At 40.5% G+C, this 26,681-nt stretch overlaps 1 protein-coding gene across 8 annotated transcripts in view; it reads left to right on the top strand.

Annotated features, from left to right (window-relative positions):
- The window catches only part of sema6e (sema domain, transmembrane domain (TM), and cytoplasmic domain, (semaphorin) 6E), a 355,217-nt gene that overhangs the window by 151,279 nt on the left and 177,257 nt on the right, over nt 1–26,681 (top strand). For all 8 annotated transcript variants that reach the window (XM_041793576.1, XM_041793570.1, XM_041793577.1 and 5 more), the window contains one exon: nt 7,121–7,314. The gene's annotated coding sequence lies outside the window, so the exon portion shown is untranslated. The remainder of the gene's footprint in view (nt 1–7,120; nt 7,315–26,681) is intronic.

Genomic DNA, 26,681 nt, shown 5'->3' with positions numbered 1-26,681 from the left:
AGTTGTTTTCTTTACTCGTACGCAGGTGCATTGTAGAGAGAGGCCTGCTGAGGATTGTGCAATTTATCTGACATTTTTCAAGTAATAGGTAGTCAGCTGGACTTTGATTGAATCCTTGTTTATTACAGAGGTGCTGGCTGTTCTTTCCTGAATCATACCCTCATCTCAGAGGAGAAACACGCATTCCTAATCTGTAAAATCCTTCTTTCAAACAGTCTCTGTGGATATTTTTCAGCCGGCCAGGCTCCTCTACCCTCAGTCTATTACATTCTCCTCCTTCTCTGGAAGAATGCAATTAATCTAATTAACAATCAATCAGCCGTCGGGCCTCTCGCCTCCTCCTCTGCTAATGGAGGATATGACAGGCCTAGACCTTGCATTATTAATACCTCCATTCCTGGAGCCCAGGGCCCCCCCTGACGCCCACAGCCAGGGGCCATTGATCACAAGCACAAGCCAGCGAGCACCGAGAGGCCCACGGGGAAATATCCTGAGCAGTGGGAGTGGAGATGCAGAGATGGGATTGTCTGTGTGGGATGGTTCTGTTTAGAGGCTTTAGGCTGATTTAAGGGAAATGGAAGCATTTCGCAAAGTTTGCTTCAGGGACGGCTGACAAAACCCCAAAATCGAGATGTTGTGCGTGGGTCTGCTGGGAAGCTCTCGGTGTGTGTTTGAAGGATTGTTTCAGTGCTGTTAATAGGAATGTTGTACTCTGAAAAGCTCATTTGGTTAATGGGGCTCACCTCAAAACTATTATGGCAGGATAAGGGGGCCTCTCTGCGGGACTATTTCCAGAAAATGAGATTAGAAATTATAGGACGCCACTAAGCACTGGGGCACAATGATCGCTGTGTGGCAGTGAAACAATCACAGCAACATTAGCCCTCATCTCCCATGTGTTATGTGAGCACCCAGTCTAATAGCAGAAGCAGCTGAAGAGACAGAGCTTAATGACGATCCCAGCAGCTGATCCCAGGCATTCTAATCGATACGTGAAACCGAGAATGTACTGATGAAAACAACAACACCTCGTTGGTCATAGTTAACCTCCACATCCTACAAAACAACACATGGGGCCTCCTCATGAGTCCTCTCTAACTGAATCAACTAAACATCATTTACACAAAGTTTGCACCAGCAGCTGCTCATCATGAAGGAAATCAATGTTAGATGTTGTTTTTGAAGGCATTTTCAACTGAAGTTTTGTTCTTTTTGATTGCAACTTTTGCACATATATTACAGTGGCGTGAAAAAATATTTGCCCCTTTTCTGAGTCATGAGTTTTTTGCATATTTATCACACTTAAATTGTTCGGATCATTAAACCAATTTTTATATTTCACAAAGTCAATCCAGATAAATAGAAGATGCAGTGTCTGAATGATTATTTAATTTCTTAAGGGGGGTGGGGGATCCAAACCTATCTGACCCTGTGGGAAAAAGTAATTGCCACCCTTGGCAGCAATAACTGAAATCAAGCGTTGGCGATAACTGGTGATGAGTCTTTCGCATCGCTGTGGAGGAATTTTGTCCCACTTTTCTTCACAGAATTGTTTGAACTCAGCCATATTGGAGGGTTTTCCAGCATGAACTACCGTTTAAAGTCACACCACAGCATCTCAGTTGGATTTAAGTCTGGACCCTGACTTGGCCAGTCCAAAGCCTTATTCTTGTTTTTCTTGAGCCATTCAGAGGTGGACTTGCTGGTATATTTCAGGTTGTAGTCCTGCTGCATAACTCAAGAGCACTTGAGCTTGAGGGCATGAACTGATGGTCGGACATTGACCTTCAGGATTTTCTGGTAGACAGCAGAATTCATTGTTCCATCAATCACAGCAGGTGGTCCAGGTCCTGAAGCAGCAAAGCAGTCCCAGACATCACACTGCCACCACCATGTTTGACTGTTGGCATGATGTTCTTTTTATCAAATGCTGTGTTATTTTTACACCTGATGTAACGGGAAACACACACCTCCCAAAAAGTTCAACTTTTATCTCTTCAGTCCACAGAATATTTCTCCTGAAGTCTTGGGAATCATCAAGTTGTTTCTTGGCAAACGTGAGACGAGTGTTTGTGTTCATTTTGTCAGCAGTGGTTTTGGCCTTGGAACTCTCCCATGATGCCATTGTTGCCCAGTGTCTTTCTTATGGTTGAGTCATGAAGGCTGACCTTAACTGAAGCCAGTGAGGCCTGCAGGTCTTTGGATGTCATTCTAGGTTCTTTTGTGACCTCCTGGATGAGTCATCGTTGCACTCTTGGAGTCATTTTGGTTGGCCGGCCACTCCTGGGAAGATTCACCACTGTTCCTAGTTTTCTTCGTTTGTGGATAATGGCTCTGACTGTGGTTTGCTGGACTCCCAAAGCCTGGAAATGGCTTTATAACCTTTTTGAGACTGATAGATTTTAGTTACTTTGTTTCTGATTTGTTCTTGAATTTCTTCGAATCGTGGCATGATGCATTTCTTTCTGAGATCTTGTAGCCTACTTCACTTTGTCTAGCAGTTTCTATTTAAGTGATTTCTTGATTCAACAAATCTGGTGGTAATCAGGCCTGGGTGTGGCCAGTGAAATTGAACTCAGCTTTCCAAAAACTGTGGCTACTCACAGTTTACTCATGATTTAACAAGGGGGGCAATTACTTTTTCACGTAGAGTCAGATAGGTTTGGACCCCCACCCCCCACCCCCACCCCACCCCTCCAAAAAAACGAAACAATTGTTCAAACATGGCATTTTCTATTTACTTGGGTTGTCTTTGTGAAATATAAAAATTGGTTTGATGATCTGAAACATTTAAGTGTGATAAATATGCAAAAAAAACCTTAGGAATCAGAAAGGGGGCAAATACTTTTCCACAGCGCTGTAACTGATCTTAAAAATTGACCTATCTGCTATAAAGTTGATATAAGTTTCACATGTTGAGATAATTTGTTAAAATGCAGGGCTGCACGGTGGTGCAGGGCTAGGCACTGTGCCTCACAACAAGAAGGTCCCTGGTCCACTTCCCGGTTAGGGCCTTTCTGTGCGGGTTCTCCCTGTGCATGCATGAGTTCTCTTCAGATACTCCGGCTTCCTACCACCACCAAAAAAAACATGCTCATCAGGTTAATCCGTGACTCTAAATTGGCAGTAGTGTGAGTGTGCCTGGTTGCCTGTCTCTAAATGTCAGCCCTGCGATTGACTGGCAACCAGTCCAGGGTGTTCCCTGCCTCTTGCCCAATGACAGCTAGGATAGGCTCCAGCCCCCCCATGACCCCCAACGGGATAAGGGGAACAGAAAATGGATGGATGGATGCTTTAATTGGCAGTTGGTAAAATTAAATGCCAATTAAAGCATCCATCCATCCATTTTGCCGATACAGATAATTGGCCAAATGATAAATATCAGCCCTGATAATCAGGCAGAGTAGTGACTAGTCGACCCCTAGCATTGATAAGGACTGAGATTGTTAAAGAGCATCTGTAATGTTTGTGCCTTATGCCACTAAAATAGAGTAAAAAGCCAAATATTGAACAGTCACATCTGAAAAAAGTCTGAGTTTAGTAAAGCCCTGGAGATAGAATATAACTTTGATATTGATTTTGACCTTGTGTCCTCTCCTCATTGACAGTGATGGTTTATGACAAGAAAAAGCAGCTGTGGTCTGTCCACAGTGGGACCCCTGTGTGTGACGGTGGAAGTAAGTGGTCAGAGGTTTGTGTAATGGAGCCTGTGAATCTTTAAGTGGGACTCCAGAGGTGACATCACTCACTTTACCCAAACAAGCCACTTCCCATGACTGAGACGTGTTGTCATTTGGCACAGCGGCTGTAACCTTTCCACTTTGCAAATGCAGCAATGAACCTCCCCTCTCCCGTCTTTACACCACACAGGTTATGTTCCATCGGCCTGCGTGCCGAGGCTGTCACACAGCGCTGTGCTTAATTTGCAGAAAGCTGGGGTTGTTAAGTATTTACGGGCCCACAGTGGCTTTATAAAGCCACGATGGGAGTAAGCGCTGGTGTTGAGCTCACAGCAGCTGCAGTCAGCTGCCTCATTCAGGAGGGATTGGTAAAGAAATGCAGCTCATCTGCTGTGTTAGTGAGTCAGTGAGCTGCACATGCTTTATCCAGGGCAATAGGATGTGAGGAATCACTCTGCGGTCACAACCTCCCCCTCACACTCCCCCCTACTATTTGTGTGCCATGGTTGAAAAATTCAGTGCAGGGGGTAAGCCTGGTTACAGAAAATCTATTGAGCACATGCCATTAGTCACCAGGTTTATTAGAAGTGCATGTGTGTGTTTGAAGGAACTTACAGGAATCAATTTACAGGAAGTCATTAATTCTCTAATGTGATGATTGTGGCTTTTCAGTCGGGTGGGGGGGCTGGTTAAGGGATGACTGGAGCTTTAGGAATAGTTCAGATGGAGGGAAGTATCACCCACAGGCCTAGTTTTAACTAAGTGCCAACCTTTATTCTTAAAAATGATGCCAGCGTGGCAGGAAAAACCTGTAGTTCCACGAGTGTCCACTTGAGGCTGGCTACAAAAACCACGGAAGTCCCATACATATTTATTTTAAAATGCCAGTTTTTAAGGCAGGAATAAACATGTTTACAGTGTGGTTCAAAAACCAAATTTGGTCTGAATATGTCATTGCTGTATTGGCACACACTCTACAGGGGTTGATATTTTTCTTAAAAGTGATCTGTCCTGATTTTTTAAAGGCTAAAAGTGAGTAATTAAGGGCTGTGGCTGATCTGACTGATGAGCACATGCCTTTTATAGGTGGACCTAAAGCTAGTTTACATCTACCTAAAGCACTAAAGAGTGCTTTAGAACTGTAGTTTTGATTTGGCCTAAGGCTAGGACCCATGACCTCCTTATAGACTAATCACATTTCTGAAATTGTCCAATTGTACCTCTAGTAGGTTTTTGAATTTAAAAATAGACCCCTAGTTTTTTCTGGTATCTCATAATCAGAACAATAGCATAGTGCACACAGAAACAACGGTATAACAAGTAGCATTGGTGTTTGTGTCCTGAATAAGAGCTACCTCATTTTGGAGCTGAAAAGTGTGTCAAATTTTTATCGGGTTCTAATGTTGAGGGTATTTTTTTGAGCCACGTTTCAACCACTTTCCCAAATTTTGCCACTATCATTTGCCACTTTTGATTAATTTTTGCACAATTTGGACCAATTTTTGTCACTTTTTACCCGCTGTTGCCACAAAATTTTAACCCATAACTTTTTCCCACCAGTTTTTCCCAATTAACACCCATTTTAAACCCTTTCTACCACTATTTTCTGCCTGGTTTTCTCCCTTCTAAAACAATTCTTGTCACTTTCTGCCTATTGTTGTCTCTGTTGACCCATTTCTGACACTATTAACCCCTTTTTACATGCATTTTCACCCATTTTAACCACATTTCAATATTTGATATGCCTTTTTTTCTCTCCCTCAGTTCAGCAATTTTTACAGTTTAAACCACTTTTTCACAATTTTAAATCCCATTTCACCAAATTTTCCACCCAGTTTTGCCACTTAAAACCCATTTTGCCAACCTTTTATCTCCTTTTACCACCTTTAAATGCACATTTTTGCCTTTTTTGTTACTTTTCTGCCACTTAAATATAATTTTTGCCACTACTGACCCATTTCTACTCCTTTGTAAATCCTACCTAACCACTTTTCCCACCAAGTTTTGCGATTCTTAGCCAATTTGAGCTACTTTAACCCATTTTGATTTTTTAAAGAAAAGGGATTTACATTTTTACAAGGGCTATATACTACAGCACAAATTCCTTAAAAAGATATTTGTTACTTTGATAAGAGTAGTAATAATTCATGTTGGATATAAAATACCATCATCACAGCTTAACTTTACATTGGACCATGATTTTACTGATGGGTCCTCCAGTTTGGCTGGGACCCAGAAAGCTCTCTCCTTTACCCCCCCTCATTGGTGGCCTTGTCTGCACATGACTTTTCTCAAATGTGCATGGGTGTGTTCGACCACCTTCAAGTACAGTGGGGATCCCTGGTCTCTGGCACCTTTACTTTGGGGGTTGCAGGCTGAAAGGGTTGACATTTGTTAAATAGCAGTTTTGATATTAATGGTAATATCTGAGTGTATTTAGGCTGCAGAATAAACTTTGAGCCCTGCAAGGTAAAAGACTGTTTTTGCCAGTAGAGTTTGGGGCTTTTTAGAGAGCTATCCATCTACTTCAGGTTGAAAGAAATTCATCATACCTGAACAGAAAGGTAAATCCCAGTGTGACCATTACATTACAGCCTGTTTTTCACTTGCCAAGTGCTGAAAAGTTTACCTATTTCTCATTTAGATGCAAAAATTGTGAAATATGTGGAACATTCTGGAAGATTTCCCTTAAGTATGTCTAGTAATAAACTGAGGACTAGTGAGCAGGTTAAGCTGTGCACTGATACTGTTCTGCTGCTGGTTTGAAGCTTGTTTTTGAGGTTAGGTTTTCCATACATCCTGAGTTACATTTGTCCTTAACCCTACAGCATTCTCTTCCTTCTGTCGGCAACAAACACATGTTTGAAATGAGAAGCCTGCAGAGTTTACCATAAGCGTAGGTTGAACCTCATGCTGCATCTGGTGTGCAGTTAGATTGCTGACTCTCGGTATGAACACAGAGAGTGTGGGCGATGCTTTGTACATGGAAACTGAATGATTAAGAACTCATGACTGTGCTTTTTGTTGTCTGAATAAAGAGAATGAATGCACGCTTTATTATCTTCTTTGTATAAATTCACACATGGTAATCTTTGAAAAGTCCCATCAGACAGTATTTGACATTCAAATCCAAACACTAAATTAATAGCCTTTACTCTCACATTAACAAGAGTAGATACAAGCTCTTGAATCAGTGACACCAGCAGCACATCTGGCTGTCCTCTCGGCCTCCCTGCTCGTGCTGCTGTGATGTTATGACAGCAGAGTGACTGAGAAGATTACATTAAACGCTCATAGAGCCTCTCTTCATGGAGGTTCTGAGGGTCGATGGCCCCATTTAGGCAAAAGAGACAAACTCCCCGTGGTTTTTCAGCCGTGTGTTTACGATGCAGCTGTTCCTCTCGTGTCAACTTATATTTTTTCTTTGTTTGCTCTCACAGGAAGTTTGTCGGAGAATAAACGCTCTTGGAAGGAGAATCTCAAAGGGGGGGTTCAGTCCCCGAAGCCTGCCAACCATCCCATCTTTAAAACTCTCATCTCTGAGACTGGTCCTGTTGAGTTCACTTTCTGAGAGAGATAGGAGGAGCTAAAGACTGGTGGATTATTGGATCACTGGACGTAGGAAAACCTGTCTGTAAGTCCATGTTTTATTTATTAATTCCGGCCACCGTTGGCCATTTTGAGCTTGTTGCTTTTATTTCTGTTTTTTTCCTGTTGGATCTTTGAGTAGTTCTGGGAAAAAATCAGGACTGATCTTCAGGAGTAAGCTGGTTAGCTTAAATGCTTACCTGTCATGTTTTGTACTCCCTGAAAAGGTCCATGTGTTTTTAGCTGAGTTGCATGTTAAACTGTGAGACATTGGCTGGCTGGTGCAAGGCGTTCATTAAGTTTTCATGAAACCAGAAACAGACCCTGTCTGTTGTCACCTTGTCAAAATTTCATGTATGAATATTTTCAAAAAATGAAAACAAATCAGGTTTAGAATTTTAATGTCCAAAGGCGTATTGGGCCACCTTAAAAAGTAAAAATAAAAAAAATGGAGCTAAAATGGATTATTTTAGGGTGAAAAAAATATATTTTTTTTAGATTATCAAGTCATATATTACAATGAAAAAAGAAAACAGAATCATAAAAGTCATAAATTCACACACACACACACACACACACACACACACACACACACACAAAACTTAAAAATTCCAAGTTTAGAAAGGCTTAATTGTTGACATTAGATAATCAAAAATATAGGTATTTAAGATAATAAATTTATAATGCTGTAAAGGCTTTAATTTTTTTTTTTTTTGTGGTTCAATTTAGCCTTTATAGTATCAAATATAGTCTCAAAAGTGGAACAGGAACAGGTGTAAGTGGGCCTATTATGTTAGAATTTTGTTTATAAAAACAATTAAAATTGATGTTTATTTTTTGATAGTGGGGCCTGGGGGGCTTAGCTTTTCTTAGATGTGAGTGAGGGGGGGGGCTTTGGAAAAAGGTTGGGAACCAATGATTTAAACAGGTAGTGAGGATAGAGGCTGGGATGGAGGCCAGAGAGAGGTACATTTTTAGCTTCAGTGATGCGAATTCTAAATCTTCCTCTATGTCCTTGCTAGGGCTGTGCAATTATGAAAAAAAATTGATTAAATTGGAGTATGGCCTGCTGCAATTGTCAAATTGCAAAAGGTGCAATATTGTTTTGATCTGAAATTTGTGTTGAAAAAATAGTTTTAAACCTTTTTTGCAGCAGATATGTTTTTTTTAGAATAGTCCACAGAAAAATCCTCCTTTCTTAATTTTTGCACTTTTTTCTTATTAAATATTGGAATGACAAAAACCCATCAATGCAACAATTCATATCCAATTGGCAATACGGGCCAAAATCATCAGAGTGTGATATCTTTAAATAACTGCTCAGCCCTTGTTTAGGAATAAAGTTGAGGAATAATGGTGATTCAAATCCTAATTGCAATATTGGGGGTAAAAAAATCACAGTATTTCCAAAATCATTCAGACGGAGACCTTGCAGAGGTGTCGGTGTGCCTCTAACTTGTTGAGAGTGTAATCTCTATGAAACAATCAGGACATAACATGTTTTCTCTCTGTAGCACGGCTCTGTTATAGCAACAGGGCACCGGCACTTGCTGTCTTTGATTGCCCATTGCTGCGCACTGTCTCTCTCTCTCTCTCTCTCTCTCTCTCTCTCTCTCTCTCTGTGCCCATGGCAAATAACTATGTGTATCTCTTTTTTCCTCTTAAAATTTAAGTACTGTTGATACTATCATTTAAAGCACATGGTATCAGAAAAGGATCAAAAATGTATACAATCTTAGTTTTGTTGCACCGTTAGCATAAAGGTACATTATGTCTATTGGTTTGTCATTATTTATCAGCTCTGTGGGTAAAGTAGTTTCATGGGAGACATAGCCCTGTATAGCATACAGAGGCTTTCCTGCAGTGGATGACTTGCTTTTGTTGGTGGTGGTGACAGATGAGCTTTTTACTTCACCTTTGACACCATGCCCACCTTTCTCACAGTGCTGCCTTGTGAAGATCCAGATTACTTTTTTTAATACCTTCAGCCTGGTCAATACTCTCGGTCTCATACACCACAGCCACATGTGACCCAAAAATGTTACCAAACAGGAAATTCTCGAGGCATTTTGGACAAAAGTACAAAAATAGTGGAGTGCTGTGCAACACATTTAAATGTTGTTTTTAGGTTCTGTATGGCTTTTACTAGGAGAACAGTATGTACCACTGTTGTGTTCATCTACTCATGAGGAAATTCCCTCATAACTCTGGGTCACTGAGATCAATATAGCAAATAAAGACATATCTATGTGCTATATTTTCAGGTTCACAGCCTTGGAGACTCAGCCTGGCCTCAGTAATGGAGAGAAAACCGTCTGCAGGTTAATAGCCTTCCCTATTACACCCGTACCTGATTGTATAAGCCAGTCCAGGTCACGAATCTGAAGTGTTTTTCCAAAGTGGCAGAAAGACTCTTGAGAGCTTTCAATCACAGTCTAACAATCTGCTTCTCTCACACAGGTAGACAAATAAACTAGTCGACATACTTCATGCTACAGAAACACATTGTTTCTCCCGTGCTGGCAAGGGGGCATTGTCCCCGTGAGCTCTTATTTGCAGCGATGTGACAGCAGAAATGCTCACGTCGAGCCATCTCTTTATTCATAGCCTCCTTTTCAAAGCGTCACCATTGTGCTGTGATCCTTCTTTTGGCTGGCTGTGCACATGTTCAACACGGGGGCCATTGTGGAGCATTGTGCGTCAGTCAAAGTGAATGGAAGGCCACCACTTTGCATCGCTCTCTGCTGACAGCGGAGAAACAATACATGATGGTTTGTTAAGACAGTTTAGGATATAGGAGCGAGGTGTTGAACCGCATCTCTGGCATCACGGCGGCATGAGGGCCCCCAATGTGGACAGCCGCTTTCTGCCTGTCATTATCGATGAAACAAAGATGTATCAAAGGGGGTGAAATGGGACAGAACGGCAGTCAATGCGAGCGCACAGGCGTGAAACATGATCAGACCGCTGAGTTGAATCGAGGTTTTATCTTGCCAAAAATGTGAGAGGGAGAGCGAGTGAGGCTGAAAGTGAGTGAGTGGCATAGCTTTCATTTCTTGTCACCCACTCCTGACAATGCAGACACTGTTAGATGGCATAGCTCGATGCATACTTTGGATGTATGAACATTTGTTCATGGCCCACACATTTTTTTGCAAACGCCACAGAAGGTGTCTTTGTATTCCGAACCAAAACATCCAAAAGATCTTGATGAAACCTCAACCATGGTCTTGTTTGTGTAACTAAGAATCAAACACGCTGAATTAAACACCCCAACCTTTGTGATGTGGATTATTGTTACTTCTGAGTCATCCAAAAAACAAAATAGTCAAACAGTGCCTGCGTACAAGGAGAGACCTTATGATCCCCCCGCTTTTGTAGTATTCACAACATTATTAGTCAAAATCTTCTGAGAGCTTGGAGTTATGGTGTTTTTAGAGACAGCAGAGCCCATGGATCTCAATATTTAGCCATGTTCAAGGCCAAAAGAGCCATGGTAAGTCTTAACTAGATCACACCCTTTGTTTCTCTGCCTGTAATTAAAACTAGGGATGTATTGATGCATTGGTTTAACACAAGCATAACAATAAATCAGAGGATTTAACAGTATAGAAGGATGGATGAAAAGTGACCAATGAAAATAATGACAAACTTTCTGTGTAATTGAAGAACTGATATGGTATTGAGTAGTCATACCTCACTCTGTGTTAATCTGACATCCCTATCTATTGCATAGACTATATTTCTCATCTGTTAATTGCATTCATCACTGTCCAATCAGAGCTACAACCTAGTAGGCATGTGCAGCTCCATTATTAACCTTAGCTTGACTGGCTGGTGCTTGTTGGTTGATAAAACTCATGCCAATGCCAGTCAGAAGTGCAAAAGCATCCCCTCTGCCAAGAGAAGTTTTCAGTGTGGCTTTTTGCTCTTCTCTTGTTAAAGAAATAAGCTGAGTTATGATAAAACTGCCACTTTACTACAGCCACATCTGAGCTAATGGTTACACCTGCAGCAGCCATTGCTATTGGCTTCCAGTACAACTAAACCCCGCCCTCCAGTGACACTGATTGGTCTGGTCCGTTTGCAGGCTTGGCACAATCGTTTCAGATTGGAGATTTGCAAGATGGATCTGGTTAATGAAATACATCAAATATGGACAGCTGAGGTGGGTAACTCTGGCACAACCTCACCAACTTCCAATGTGCATGGAGGATGAAGAAAAACTCCAAGAGAACAGAAATCTCCAGCAACATTTGTAGTTTTGAGAACATCTTTATCAGACCGACATGTTTCAGCTTGTAGCCTTCAGCAGGGTCATCCTGACTCTAGACCTGATGAAAGCTAGAAGCCCAAACGTGCCGGTATTGCAGGGTCATCATGACCCTGAACCTGATGAAGGCTACATGCCAAAACGCGCCAGTATCGCACGGTCATCCTGACCCTGATGAAGGCTAGAGGCCGAAACGCGCCAGTATTGCAGAGTCCTCATAACCCTGATCCTGATGAAGGCTACAAGCTGAAATGTGCAGGTATTGCAGGGACATCCTGACCCTAATGAAGGCTAGAAGCCAGAACGTGTCAGTAATGCATGCTCATCCTGACCCTGATGAAGGCTACAAGCCGAAACAGTCCGATATTGCAGGGTATTGCAGAGTCATCCTGACCCTGGCCCTGATGAAGGCCAAAAGCTGAAACACACCAGTATTGCAGGGTCATCTGACCCTGATCCTGATGAAGGCTAGAGGCCGAAATGCATCGTCTAGTAAAATTGTTTTCTAAACTACAAGTGTTGCTGCAGATTTCTGTTCTCTTAAAGACATTGAATATGGCCAATCTATATGCTTTGCAAGGTTATACCATTGTCGGAGTACCCAAATGCAAGTACTCCTACTAGTATGCAGTCTAAAAAACACAGTAAATAAAATAAACACACTTTAAAAAAGTGGTATTAATGACTCGCGCACCCCTATTTTTTGTGCATCTTTGCATTTTCTTGTCCTTTCTAGTGTCATCAGTGATGACAGAATGACTGGTTTGTCAGCAGCAGTATAAAGGAGGAGCTGGGGTGGAGGAGGGTTGCAAAAAATGGCTTGCACAGGGAGCAGCATGGCAGCGCCAGGCTAGAGCAGTTTAAATATGGCAGCATGAATGCGATTAACCAATAGCATGCTTTGGTTGAATCAGCTAGCTGTTAGCTGATGAGCTCAATTATGTCTCAAAGCTTGAGATGAAATCACTGATCGCCATGAGATCACTTTTTTTCAGATGAAAACCTATCACTACCTATTGTTCACTAGTTAGACCCTGTTACTGCAGCTAAATCTTCCTACTGGCTGATTTCGTGGCATGTGACTTGCATGGTGCCAGCTCTCATCATGTTAGAGTTCAACATGTACCGCCGCCTTTTCCATGGCTGCCAACTTCAGTTTTAGGAGCTGATTACTGCAATACAATGGGCCCTGACCAATCAGAGGTGTTGCTGTGACACTCTAGAATTGTGGGTAGTGTGACCATTTCCCAGGATTTGGGGATAAACCATGTTTTACTTAAAACGAGGCTGGTAAGACACAGACTTGTGTCTACTTAAGGGGAATATATGGTCGCTTGTGGTTAGTCTACTCTCGAGATGCCTGCATATCATTCAGTTCTTTCGAGGATATTTTTTAGAACAGTAGCTTCCATTGCTTTGTTTTCCAGAAATCATTACAACCTAAATATTATGTAAATTCTGTAGGTTATGCTCAAGCTGTTGTTGTTTTTTTTTTCAGCTGGATTTAAACAGGATTATGAACAAAACGATTTCCTACGGCCCAATCGAGGCTTCCTCTACCGAGAAGCCTATAACAGTGTGACACAAAGATGGTAGCACAGGCTTTTTTAACAAAAGAGTGAACGATTCCTCTTTCAGATCAATCTAAATTTGATTGTGCACACAATTATCTCATGCAGCTGACTGCAGGAGGTCTGTTTTTCCATTTTGCTACTTATTTTTCAGCTTTTTCCAGCACATTCAACCTGCTCTACACCCTGCCACCTCTCTGCAGGGACCTTGTGTAAGCACCTGTTTTTTCAGCTACCAAATTAAGAAAACATTCCTCCAAATCTGTGCCACACTGGGGCTGCAGCTGTCTCTGCTCGCTTTTGAAAAATGTGTTTTGGGTGTTTCTATCTTTGAATAAAGAGCTCAGGCAAGAAGGGAGGCAGAGAGGGAGGATATGTGATTTGAATCCGGGTGGTTTGTACCTGAGCCAGCAGAGTCTCCAGGACGCCCCCTGTGTATATTTCTCGTCTTTGCCCTCTGATAAACTCCAGTTGACCTCTCTCTCTCTCTCTCTCTCTCTCTCTCTCTCTCTCTCTCTCTCTCACTCTGCTGTTCTCCCCTTGGGCTGCAGTCTTTGTCAGTGCCCTTATTTTCTCCTTCTCTCCTTTTCTCCCCTATGTTCCTCCATGAGTCGTCTTGCTTTAGCTCAATGTTAAATGAGGGCACGGCCACATTCGGATGTGCTGTGACAAATTGGCACTGAGGAAGCAGATGGCAACAGGGAGGAGACTGGTTGTCATGCCATTTGCTGCAGCGACAAGAATTGATCTCTGTGCTGCAGAGCAAACACACATGCCCCACTCATGATACCCTGACTTCTGTTACCTCTGTTCACACAGAGCTCACACCCAGGCCAACTCTGACATGCATGCCACCCTACATCAGCATTCAGTCTTGACTAGGGCTGGGCACTGTGGACCCAAAATCATATCTCAATATGTCTTTTTTGAGTAGTAAAACATTTCCATACAGTGCCTTTAAAAGTATTCTTCCCCTTGGATGTTTTACCCTTTTTTATAAATTGATCAAGGTCAGTATAATTTGGCTTTTTTCCAAAAGAAAACCTCTTTAATTTTAATGTGAAAACAGATCTCTCCAAAGTGATGTCAATTAAATAAAGATGTAACGTAAAATAAGTGATTGCATAAATATTTACCCCCTAATTCAACAAGCATCCAGCCAATTGCTGCTAAAAGTCTTACAGTAAGTGAAATGGGGATCACCTGAGTGCAGTGAATGTGTCTCAGTGATGGTAGTATAAAGACACCTGTGTCAATCCCTGTTTAATCAGTATCTCTGGCAACCATTACACCATGAAGACAAAAGAACACTCCAAGTTACTCAGAGGAAAGGTTATTAAAAAGTATTAGTCAGGAGATGGATACAGAAAAGAAATATCCAAGGCACTGAATAGCTCCTGGAATTCAGTTTAATTTGTCATCAAGAAATAGAAGGAATATGGCACATGTGTAAATCTGCCTATTACAAACTGAGTGGCCATGCAAGAAGGAGACTATAGAGGCCCACAAGAAACCTACTTTAAAGGAGTTACAATCTTCAGCAGCTGAGATGAGAGAGACTCTACATTCAACAACTTTTGGCCAGGTTCTTCACCAGTCAAAGATTTATGGGAGAGTGGTAAAGAGAAAGCCATTGTTGAAGAAAACTCAGAGTAAATCTGGACTAGAGTTTGCTAAAAGGCATGTGAGAGACTCCATGCTAAAGTGGAAGAAAGTTAATTGGTCTGGTGAGACCCCAATGATGCTTTTTGGCCATCAGACAAGATGCAAAACATTGCACATCACCACAAACACACCATCCCCACTGTAAAGCATGGTGGTGGCAGTGTCATGCCGTTGGGATGCTTCTCAGCAGCCATCCTTGGTAGGCTTGTCAAGGTAAAAGGATAAATTAAATGCAGCAAAATATAGAAAGATCCTGGAGGACAGTCTTATTACAGTCTATATGAGGTGTCAGGTTACCGAGGTTTACTAGCTGGGCATGAATAAAGTCCTACGTCTGACTTTGCTACAACTGAGTTCGAGGTTCAGCTTCACACCATGTGCAGAGTACAGAGCACCAGAATGGTCACACCTTTACTGGCCCTGCAATTTGCATCCCTACCATTCTAACTTCTTATTAACTTAAAATGTAAGATTTAGATAACACAAACCACAGGAAAAGCAAGAGAAGCACTTCTGGAAGCCTTGCATGATGCTTTCCAGTGACTTCAAGCAAAACTGACTATTAGAACAAGCTACCATCATGTGTTACTTCTATTTTATTTTTTATTTTTTTTTACCATTGCAGTGTGTTTTCTGTTCATATTAGATTGGTTAAGTCTGACTTTTAAACCTACGTGTGATCCATCCTAGGTGTACAAGTGACAACCAGTTTAAGTCTAGCGGGTGCTCAGGTTATAATTTTATTTCACCCAGAAGTACAACCAGCTGGTGCACTCAGGTCCTGGTTTTAAACATATATAAATGTTCCTAAATAAAATAAAAAGACAACTTAGATTGAACATTTTAAATATCTTATCATGCGGTCATTAAGTGGATTTATGTTATGGGCTCTTGCTGTAAACAGCCTCTTCACTGAGCATTAGGCATGCCAACTGTTCACAGATAGACGTTTTCATCTGCATCATTATAAACAATATTGATTTAAACATTATTGTCTCTTGTATTAAAATATACCAATACATATCTTAAAATAAATATATACATTTTTCAGCCCCATTGCAGAGCAAGTGCATGCTCCCCTCATGTTATCCTGACTAACGTAACCCATATACACCCTGGCGAACTCTGACATGCATGCCACCCTACACCAGCTTCCCTTCCCCATTAGCATCGATGATGTGTGCGGCGGCGGATCGCTCTCAGTGTCAGCGGCTCCACGCTCGGCTCCGCTTAGAGACAGAGGGATGCTGGGGGATTTGACAAAGACAGAGCTCAGACTAATAGTAGGCTGCTGAGACCCTCTAAGCCTACTATAGAGACACATACCATCAGTGACGCACTCCACATGTCAGCAGGATGTATGTGTAAGCAGGCTGCTCTATTTACAGATCTGCTGTCTTCACAGTGTTTACCCATGAGGATTTGCTCCAGCTTGACTATTCCCTATGGGTGTTTTTTTTCCTTCTTCTTCTGTCTTTCATTGCAACATGACTTCTGGTGAGATCATACTTTGTCTGACAGGACTGGCACTGCTCGTTAGGCTGAGTCCCAGGGATGTGAATATATTCCCCAGTTGGGTTTTCTTTACAGCTGCGTCTTGCAGGGATTTTTAAAAATACACCCATGTAAGCTGAAATCATGTGGAGCTGTAATGAGGAGGCTCGCAGGAAGCGGAAACATCAGAATGAAGAGGGAAATGTTACTGTAGGGCAGCAAACACAAAGAGCTTTACTCATTAGATGTAGGTCTGTTGACCCTTTGGCAGAAAGCATGATGGGATAGGTTGAAAAATAGGAGATGGTTAAGATTTCTCTCGTGGTTCAGGAGTTTAGCTGCAACAATAGTATCTTTATGTTGTTTACTGAATGGAGATTGGTTTTATTTTGATCACATTTAGAGGACAGGGAGTCAAAAGTCCAAGTGTTGCTGTGAACCGACAGCAAAACTGTGGTTAGTGGCGAGGTTTGAGGTTCAGTGTCTGTGTCCTTGAGCAAGGCATTGGACCCCCAACCAAGTCAAGATGGCAAGGACATCCTGCATGTTATGAATGTGTTCTGGATGGCTCAGTGAGTCAGCACAGATGCTGATGTATGAAAAATTAAGTTGCAACTACAGCTTTCAAGTTAGGCTCATTTCTTCCAGGAACACTCTTATCATACATTTAATCATTTTATTGCAAAATGCATATGCAGTTTTACTTGGTGGAGAAGGCTCTGCTCAAAAGATGCTCCCTGGGTTAATCAGTTGTCTTAAAAGTGTATGAGGCTATGCAAGGGGGCCATCACAAATATAATTACTTCCGTGAGTTAAAAATTTGTTTTGTGATCATGAATTGTACAGTGACCTGGAATGTCAGCCCCGCCCACAAGCCTGCAGTGTGATAGTCTAGTTGAGATAAGTGAGTTCAGTTTTCCTTAGGTTTTAGCTTCTAGGTGTGAAGTTTTGTTTCCCTCTTGAGTTGTGTAAAGTTGCTACTGCTGAAAACTTGGATATGGTAGTTTCATAATAAAAGCAGTTCAATGGTATAATAACAGGGGAATTTTATCATTAAGATCCAGTTGGAAATAACATGTTTATGATCAAGTTAACTCTGCTTTTACAGATTTAAAATGAGAAAATCTGTTTGATAACATTGCTGAGAGTTACAGTATTTACAGCTCATTTGACTACTACTTACTGCCACAGACCACTTCTTAAAAATAATTTTAGATATAGATAAATGTGATAAACATTCAATTTTTTATTTTTCAATTAATCTTATGGATGTTATTGTGTCTCAGGGCTCTTTGGATCACTGAAGTCAATCTCAGACACTTGTGATAATTAGTTTGCCAGGTGAGCCAAATTAAAGGAAAACAACTTAAGAAGGTTGTTCCACATTGTTAAGCAGGCCACAGGTTTCAGCAATATGGGAAACAAAAAGGATCTCTGCTGCTGAAAAGCCTCAAATAGTGGAATGGCGTTGACAAAGTATGAAAACGTTAGATATTTCAGGAAAACTTGAGCTTGATCGTCGTACTGTGAAGAAATTTGTGGCTGATTCAGAGCACACATGGGTTTCCGCAGATAAAGGCATAATGAGGAAGGTTTCTGCCAGACAAATACATCGGATTAAGAGAGCAGCTACTAAAATGCCATTACAAAGCAGCAAACAGGTATTTGAAGCTGCTGGTGCCTCTGGAGTCCCACCAACCTCAATGTGTAGAATCCTCCAGAGGCTTGCAGTCATGCATAAACCTAATATTCAGCCACCCCCTAACCAATGCTCACAAGCAGAAACGGTTGCAGTGGGCCCAGAAATACATGAAGACTCATTTTCAAACAGTCTTGTTGACTGATGAGTGCCGTACAACCCTGGATGGTCCAGCTGGAGGAGTAGTGGATGGTTGGTGGATGGCCACCATGTCCCAACAAGGCTACAATGTCAGCAAGGAGGGGGCGGAGTCATATTTTTGGCCGAGATCATGGGGAGAGAGCTGGTAGGCCCTATTAGGGTCCCTGAAGGTGTGAAATGACCTTGGAAAGTAGATAGTGTTTCTGACTGACCACTTTCTTCCATGGTACAAAAAGAAGAGCCATGCCTTCTGTAGCAAAATTACCTCCATGCATGACAATGCACCGTCTCATGCTGCAAAGAATATCTCTGAGTCATTGGCTGCTGTGGGCATAAAAGGAGAGAAACTCATGGTGTGGCCCCCATCCTCCCCTGACCTCAACCCTATTGAGAACCTTTGGAGCATCCTCAAGCTAAAGATCTGTGAGGGTGGGAGGCACATCAGGACAGCAGCTCTGGGAGGATATTCTGACATCTTGGAAAGAAATTCAAGCAGAAACTCTCCAAAAACTCACAAGTTCAATGGATGCAAGAATTGTGAAGCTGATATCAGAGAAGGGCTCCTATGTTAACATGTAACGTGGCCTGTTAAGATGTTTTTATTGAAATACCTTTTGATTTCAGTAAATATGACCTCCTAAAGCTGCAAATTCAACAAATGACCATTTTCAGTTCTTTCAAACCTATGAAATGTTTTGAAACTCTGCTGTACCTAATAATGTGGAACAGTGCATTTTAATTTTTTTTTTATTTTAGAAAAAAAAAAATAGTTCTCATTTGGAGGTTTGTTCAATAAAATTTAAATTATGCTGTAACGGTTGATGGCTTGAAAATTATACTGACTGTCATTTGCATCAACTTTTTAGTAAAATCAGAGAAAATATTATTTACATAATAACTTGGAATGTGGTGTGGACACACTGTCAGTAGTTGAACCTGCTGTGGTTGAGATGCAAATTTATGCTGTGCCGAGCTCAAATCACACCATGCTGACCTATTTCAACACAAAACCTATTACTATAAACTCTGACTTCTGCTAGGACACAAGCAGGAGGTGAGGCTCTTTGGTCTGTACAGGTCCATCTGACTGTGCTCATATAATCAGAGCAAAACAAGCAGAAGACTGGGTTTATATAAATCATAATATACCTGCCACTGTGGCTGGTAGGCTGAACAAATCAAGCAAAAACTACACAACAGGATCCACATTTGGCAGGTGGTGGGTGGTTAATTTCCATCATCGCTGAGCCATCATAGTTTCATTTTGGAGCCAAATGCATAGCACTCGATGTTCAGTAAAGTGAGCTTTATCAAAGCTTTAAAAGTAAAACAGTCTGCCTGGTCACATCAAGTACCAGTTTTTATATGAAGAGGGTTTGTTAATGGATCCGGTTCCCTTTCCATTAAAAACCCACATCGGCTCGGTAGGTGACAGGTCGGGATAATTGCCGGCTTTAGCTCTCCTCACCTGGACGTGACAGGATAACTTTCCCACGATCTCTTAATATTCAGTGAACCTGCGAGCCCTAAGCAGGGGATATCGATCTGCAGATGAAATGTGTTCCCTGCCTTCCTAACAGGCATCTGCAGAGTCATCTGTGTGGGAGCCGTGCTGCTCCCTCAGCACACCAGCCCGCCAGAGAAAACAGATAAAAGGTTCATGAAGAAAACTGAGAAAGCACGAGAGCAAACTTGTCAAACTGTTTAGGCCCTTTCAGGATTTTCCCCTGAAGCGGTGAAAAGAATAATTTTATATTGATCACCATTTGAGCTCAGCAGGGATCTGATGAGCTCTATATCCACATGGGGAAGCATATCGACTTCCCTCTCAGACTCATATTTAAACTTCATGGAAACTTTTTGCTGACTTCCATGTTCATCAGCACCTAATTACCCTCACGTGGGAAAACTGAAGTGATGCAACTTCTCCGGGCGAGTCAAATGAGCCAACTTAGCAAGAAAAATGTACAAACCTTTCACAGCATGCATTGTTTTATGAGATGTCCACACGCTATTAGCCACTCCGAGATGCTGGACAGCCGCCAGTGTGTTGCAAGAACGCACATAAATGCAATAGTTGGAGCACGGAGAGCAGGCTGCGAGGAGAAAAACAGCCCTGTGTTTGTGATAACAGCTCATTCACTGTCAGCACAAACAGTCTGCAGGCCTCGCTCCCCATAACCAGAGCTGGTGTTTACATTTGCCATATTCGTGGAGAAACAGAAACGCTCCCAGAACAGAGAGTGCAAAAACAAATCTGCAGCTGAGTTTAAATAAATCATCTCGCTCTAATGGGGAAGAAATCCCTCTAAAAGAGCAGAAACTGCTCCTACAGTGTCAGCAAACACGGCTGCAGCCCGTCTGCACTGCTTAGCAGAAACGCCTGTCAGGATTCAGGTGCTCTGGATGTTTTTACCGGGATCTCAATTTTAGATTTTTCTTTAAGCAGATTCATCCTCATGCTCAGGTTTGAAGCATGTGGCACATTTGGATAATGAGGGTGGGGTCACTTAGCGGTAAAAGTCAGAAACCCTCCATGCTGTTTATAATCACAATTCAAATGAGCAAGGGTCGACAGTTTAATGCGTTTTATTCTTCAAAAACATGTAAAGGTCAAAAACTGGTGGATCTTATTTTCTCGTTGGTTCAAATTAGTGTTAATTTATTCAAATTTTCTCTGCAAGTGAATAATGTTTACTTTGAGGGCAGAACCCATATTAATTCAATTATAACAAAGTTCAAATATTTGCCCATTACACTTCTGTCAGTTTCACCCTTCAGAAAACTCCTGTGCAACGTTAAAATTGATCTATTTGGACGGCTGGCTAAGATCCAAAATAGCAGGCTGGGAAGGACCAGGATCTGTTTTTAGCTGTCGGCTGTTTGCACATGTCAGCTCCACAATGTCTCACTGCACATGCTCCACAAATTAAATGATTTTTTTTTCTGTGTTTTTAAGGCCAAACTGGGGCTAGAATCAGAGACATCTACTGTCATTAAGAAAGCCTTAGATTAGATATCTTTATATATGTGGATGTATACATGTAAACATATATTTTTGCAGTTTATGGATGTTACAGCTTTGTACTTTTATAATCCATACATTATGAAGGTGTAAAGGTTTTGGGAAACAAAATCAGCAAGAGAATTACCATCTGGATTTTGGGTAAATTCTAGAAGGGGCACCAAACTATGGTCCATTTGGGCGACTCACACATTGACTCATTATTCCACTGAAAATGATTCAGTCAGGAACACTCTCATCATTCATTTAACCTTTTCTGTGCAAAATGGATGTACAGTTTTACTTGGCGGAGAAGGCTCCGCTGAAAAGATGCTCCCTGTTAGTCAAGCGACATGCTTTGACTCTCCAGGGAGTGCATAGCTAGAAACACCCCGTATGGATATACATTTATGACAATGTGTGCTGAATACAGTGAAATTAGTTCAGAATTAATACATAGTAGCATGAATCTGAATATGAGGTTGCAACAAGCTTTAAGCTATAAAGGAGGTGGCTGGGGTGGAGGAGATGAGGCTTTGCCATTAGCAGTGTGGTGGATCAGCATGAAGTCCTCACATTTTAGTCTTTACTTTTAGTCCAAGCATTTATTTTCTTGCCTAAATCTGGTACCAAACCATGGTAGTGAGTTCTGTTCACCCTGCCAAACCTGGGGTCCCTGCTCTCTACAGCTAAGAGGCAGAATAGATACAGATTCATTGTTTTTTTAGACAGATTTACCCACAGTGGAGAAATATCACAGATTCTGAATGTCTGACAAAAACTACATTACATTTTAGTCTAGTTTTAGTCATCTTGACAAAAACTAAACTTACTTTTAGTCAGTTTTAGTCATCACAGATCTATTTTTGTTAGTCTTAGTCTAGTTTTTGTCATGTAGTTTTAGTCATCGTTTGTCAATCAAATCAACACTGCTAAATATGAGGGTGCAACAAGCTTTAAGCTATAAAGGAGGCGGCTGGGGTGGAGGAGGTGAAGCTTTGCCAGCAACAGTGTGGTGCATCAGCATTAATGCTTGCTGGGATTAGTGAAGAGTAGGTCATATTTGAACTCTGCTGAGAGAAAGAGCTGTGATTTGCTGTGGAGGCGAAAATTGGTATCAGTTGGCTATCAGCTGATCATGGCTGGGGTGTAACTTCTGTGAACTGACACTAAGCTTCATAAGCATTAGATGGAATGAACAAGGCAGGATATTTAAAAAAATATTTTATTGCTATTATTATTGCTCATAGTGCAAATTGTGGATTACCATTTTTTGGCACTTGTTTTGATTTAGAAAAGTATACCTAAAACAAGAAAAGGATGTTTTTTTGTGAGTCATTTTAAAATATTTGCCTCTTGAATGTTTGTATAATGTGCATGAAATCTCTGCAGCTGCAAAAAAATAAACTGATATTTTGACATATTTCAAGTTAAAGTAATATTGCAACTTCTGTGATTTATAAACTGCCACAGACCATTGCAATTTAATCTAATTTTTAATTAACTTCCCAGCTCTAATTCAAATAAACTACCGGTATTACTATATATATATATATATATATATATATATATATATATATATATATATATATATTTTTTTTTTTTTTTTTTTTTTTTCCCACCTTTGGCTTTCTTTAGAATTTCTCCTTAAGTTTCATACCAGGGTTCAGTTCTCTTTTCTTTTTTGTTTGTTTGTTTTTTGTTTTGTTTGTTTTTTTGTTTTTTAAAACATTATCACAGACAAGTGCAACACTACTATGTAAGAGTACTACATTCAACCTCAGCTCTAGTGTAAATCAAATGTCCAGACATACTGTTGTCCTTCACTACAACTACATCTCTAGCCACATTATTAGCGGCTCAGTTATACTTGAGATTCTTAGTCCTGCTCACATTTATTCATTTATATAAAAGAGAAGACTGAGTGTGGAAAGTGCTGGGATCCAGCCAGCCAAGATCGATCAGAAATCATCACAGCTACGAGCTGAACTCTCAGCCCAGGCAGCAGCAGATGTAGTTATCTCAGATCAAGTTGAAGCCAGAATACTCGGAGGCTCAAGCAAACCTCAAAGCTTTGTGTTTTTAATGACAGAATGTGCAGCGTCACTGAGAAGACTGATTAAAAACCTCTTGTGTCACGGCCGGGGCGGCGAGAACATATGGCCCGAGGGCTTAAGCACAGAGAGACGACATCTGCACGGCCGAATCACTGAGACAGAAGCGAGGAGATGAAATCACAGAGAATGAAGGGAATCTCGCAAAGAAACAGCTCATTTGCAAACACCAGCAGTTTTTCTTTTTTTGTGATGGAGTGAAAGCCAGTTGATAGAGGAAAAAGTGGAGATAAAAACAAAAGTCGGGCTGAGTCAAATTTTCACCATCTGGACTCACAGATTGAGCTCTCTCTGACATCAGTTTTACATGCTGGGAAGAATCCATGTTTATATTGCCAAGTCTGAGCCAGTATAGGGGATAAAACAGTTACTTTTTGAACGATAGCCTCAGTAGAATTCCTCCACAGTTAGAAATACTGTTAAAATTTCAGCCATAGCTCAACCTGTTTGTAGTGATGTTATTTTAAAATCCCTGTAAGCAAGTAAGCTGTAATCTGTTGAGCTGAATTTCTATTCGGATGAGTTTTTTCTTTAAGTACTGCCTAATAAAGGCTTTTTAAGTTAAATCTAGTTAATTTTGAGAATCAAAATGTGCTATGCTATAATACCATTCAGCAAAGCAGACAAAAGACTGTAACAGTGTTGTATTAATGTACAGTATGTCATGAATATTTAAGCACCTGATTTAAGTCGAGCCATCTTTAAGTTTCTCTGCTTCTGCAGAGTTTAAATGTGGACACAACCATGAATAAATGTAAATTTTTCCTCGTCTTCCTTCAAAAACATTTGCTTTGATTTTGGATGGCAGCCAGGCCAAAAGCCACAAAGTTGAGCAAAACTCAAAGCAACATAAACATTCTCACAGTTTCTCTGTGTACGCTGAGAAGAGTCAGTGTTTACAGGTCTTGGATGTGTGCTGTGGGTCTTTGTCAAACACTTGCATAAGCAAACACTGGAGCCACAAGATACAAATGTACTTCAGTATATTCAGAGTAAAGGGAGCTTAAAGTGCTTTTTATCATTTTCTTGCTATTGAAACTTTGCATGTTTTTTCAGGGCACCACTCCACCTCCAAATGTAAATCTAAGTAGCCTGTAATTAGCCACTTTAACTTTTGCTTAATTTAACAATCTGTGACTTTATTTGAATATCTAATTTGACTAAAATCCAATGCACTTAGAGCCCACTGAAGTATTACTGCATTATTGTAAAACAAACTATGCTGATGTCTGTTCCTCTTAGACATCATGCGTTTGATGACAATGGAAGGATGCTGGCAAAGCAATGTGAGAAGCTAAAGAACCACATTGACTGAAATTGTGATTTTTTTCAGAAGTTGAGCAAATATGACATTGCTTGTCCCTCCAGTTTGTTATAATGACATCCATTTCCTGCTTGAAACCTCAAGTATCAAACTCAAATCAGACTCAAACTAGAAAGCACTCCGAGAGTGCAGACCTCCGCCATTAGCCCTATCTCCGAATAGTACAGAATCCTTAAAAAAATTCCTGGATCCAGACAGTGATCCGGATTACTCCCAGAATAGTCAGTTCTTCCTTATGCCATTCCTGACATTTCCTGAAATCTCATGTAAATCCGTCCATGACTTTTTGAGTTTTGTTGCTAACAAATGAACAAACCCTGCCGATCACATAACCTCCTTGGCGGAGGAAAAAATGGGAGAAACTCTCGTTATTCCGTTTTTTAAATTTTTGACCAAAAAAGGAAAAAATGGGAAAAACGAGCCATTATTCCGTTTTTCTGTTTTTGACCTCAAATGGAAAAAAATGGAAAATTAGTCGTTTTTCCGTTTTTTCATTTTGGTCACAAAAATGGAAAAACAACTTTTTTTTTTTTTTTTTTTTTTTTTTTTTTTTTTAGGGGTCCAATGTTTGTTTTTTTTTTCTTTTTCTTTTTTTTTTCTTCAAATACTTGAGGAAAAGGAAATCATGTGATCCATTGGGACTGGTGAAAACAAGAGCCATCCATTGACTTTTACAGTATAATAATAGGGAAAAATGCTCTATATAAAATGTATGATAAATAATGTAGATTGTTAATGTACTGGCAATTTAATGGACTGTAATTTATTACTTTTTTATCTTTTATTCTTATTTCAAACATATATGTACACTCATATAGATAGATATTGTGTATTTGATAGATAGATAGATAGGTAGATAGATAGATAGATAGATAGATAGATAGATAGATAGATAGATAGATAGATAATACTATTATCATGCTATAAAAGATGATGGATGGCTCTTGTTTGACATGGAGGCTTTTATTTTGACATGCTCACCTTTCCCAATGGGCACATGATTTCCTTTTCCTCAAGTATTTCATTAAATAAAGAAAACAAAGTAACGGAATTGAAAACGCAAAAATTGGACCCCTTTTTTAAAAAAAGTATTTATTTGTTTTTCTGTTTTTGTGACCAAAATGAAAAAATGGCTTGTCTTTCCATTTTTTTTCCATTTTTAGTCAAAAACGGAAAACCAGAATAACAAGAGTTTCTTCAATTTTTTGAGACTGGTTTCAACCAGGAAATGGATCTGCCACAAAAAGCACTGACCTTGGTACCGAATCGAATCTAAATGGCAAAAAAACATCTTTAATGAGAAATTGGCTCAGCCATAGTTTGAAACATTGCTGTGATGGGCTAACTGGCTTCTTTTTAGCTGAAGGCTGGTGTGTGAACTTGTGCTGTAGTTCCCCTTTATGGACTAAAGCTCGCCTTTCCCCCTTTTGAAAACCATTGTGTTTAAACCACTACTTTAAAGCAACTGTAGCTAATTTACCAATTTAAAGTGTGTCCAAGCCAAGTGGCTGAGGAAAGTGAATAAAACGCTCAAGCTTTTAAAAAATAGGACATATTTGCTTCCTGTGAGTAACCATGAAGTCTTGTGATTATTTACTTAGTTAAAGTACATATTTGTTCTGTTATTATCTTAAATAAGTGTATGCAGACTTCTCAAACACTCAGGTGTAGTAGTATTGTAAACACCTTGGAGATATCTTAGTAAAAATCCAAACGATCTTTCTGTTCTCAAATGTCCGCAGACGTGCCTTAAAGCTTAAACTCCTCTGTTTGCTTTTTCTTTATGTGTGCGTAAAAACGTACTTTCTAGATTTTTCATCTCTTTGAATAAAGTCATCTGTTATTTTTAGAACAAGAGAGTCTTTCAATTATTGAGAAAGGATATTTTTAAATCCTTTTTACACTCTCATCTGCAGCCACCAACCAGACTTAGAATGAAGAACAGCACGATACCTGCTCCACAGAGGTGTGCACGTCATGAAAAATATGCAGCGATTTAAAGTCAAGGTCATTGTCCCCGAGGACTTCTCACGAGGGCTGAGAAATCATCAGCAGAGAGAACGTATAAAGGCCAGGTGGCTGATGATCTCCAGGAACACTGACAACCCCCATCAGCAACGACAAATTA

This window comes from Cheilinus undulatus, linkage group 8 (assembly GCF_018320785.1).
Source record: "Cheilinus undulatus linkage group 8, ASM1832078v1, whole genome shotgun sequence".
Taxonomy (NCBI): domain Eukaryota; kingdom Metazoa; phylum Chordata; class Actinopteri; order Labriformes; family Labridae; genus Cheilinus; species Cheilinus undulatus.
The sequence above is the reverse complement of the archived record's forward strand: the minus strand, read 5'-3'. Positions and strand labels throughout refer to the sequence as shown.